Source organism: Triticum aestivum, unplaced genomic scaffold (genome assembly GCF_018294505.1).
Source record: "Triticum aestivum cultivar Chinese Spring unplaced genomic scaffold, IWGSC CS RefSeq v2.1 scaffold2488, whole genome shotgun sequence".
Lineage (NCBI taxonomy): Eukaryota > Viridiplantae > Streptophyta > Magnoliopsida > Poales > Poaceae > Triticum > Triticum aestivum.
Window position 1 is genome coordinate 1 of NW_025228543.1, and position 907 is coordinate 907.

The following is a 907-nucleotide window of genomic DNA, read 5'->3' on the forward strand; positions in this document are numbered from 1 at the left end:
AGCACCGGATCCCATCAGAACTCCAAAGTTAAGCGTGCTTGGGCGAGAGTAGTACTAGGATGGGTGACCTCCTGGGAAGTCCTCGTGTTGCATTCCCTTTTTAATTTTTTTCGCGCCGCTTGCAAAACAAAACGCACGTGTAAGTAATATATTTACCGTGTTTTATTATTTTGCACGAGTGCGGTAAGTCATAGCTGGGTGCTCACGATTCACGGGTCCAGCGTCGGCGTTGTGGCGCGGCAAGCGTGCACTGGTGCGGTTGAGAGGGAGGGGTGGAAACCGCGTTAAACTCGTCTCCGTAGTTGAGAGGGAGCGGCCAAAGCAATGTACAATCGTCTTTGTAGTGGAGCTGGGAGGGGCAAGGATAAGGGACGAAGACCGGGGTAACATGTCGGATGCGATAATACCAGCACTAAAGCACCGGATCCCATCAGAACTCCGAAGTTAAGCGTGCTTGGGCGAGAGTAGTACTAGGATGGGTGACCTCCTGGGAAGTCCTCGTGTTGCATTCCCTTTTTAATTTTTTTCGCGCCGCTTGCAAAGCAAAACGCACGTGTAAGTAATATATTTACCGTGTTTTATTATTTTGCACGAGTGCGGTAAGTCATAGCTGGGTGCTCACGATTCACGGGTCTAGCGTCGGCGTTGTGGCGCGGCAAGCGTGCACTGGTGCGGTTGAGAGGGAAGGGTGGAAACCGCGTTAAACTCGTCTCCGTAGTTGAGAGGGAGCGGCCGAAGCAATGTACAATCGTCTTTGTAGTGGAGCTGGGAGGGGCAAGGATAAGGGACGAAGACCGGGGTAACATGTCGGATGCGATCATACCTGCACTAAAGCACCGGATCCCATCAGAACTCCGAAGTTAAGCGTGCTTGGGCGAGAGTAGTACTAGGATGGGTGACTTCCTGG

The 907-nt window shown here is 52.1% G+C and overlaps 1 non-coding gene and 2 pseudogenes across 1 annotated transcript; all 3 read left to right on the forward strand.

Moving 5' to 3' along the window:
- LOC123174299 (uncharacterized) lies at window positions 1-96 on the forward strand (annotated as a pseudogene).
- Window positions 97-393: 297 nt separating this feature from the next.
- On the forward strand, window positions 394-512 carry LOC123174335 (5S ribosomal RNA). Its single transcript, XR_006486964.1, has one exon. It is a non-coding gene; the product is annotated as a 5S ribosomal RNA (ribosomal RNA).
- A 297-nt stretch (window positions 513-809) lies between these two features.
- On the forward strand, window positions 810-907 carry LOC123174303 (uncharacterized; annotated as a pseudogene).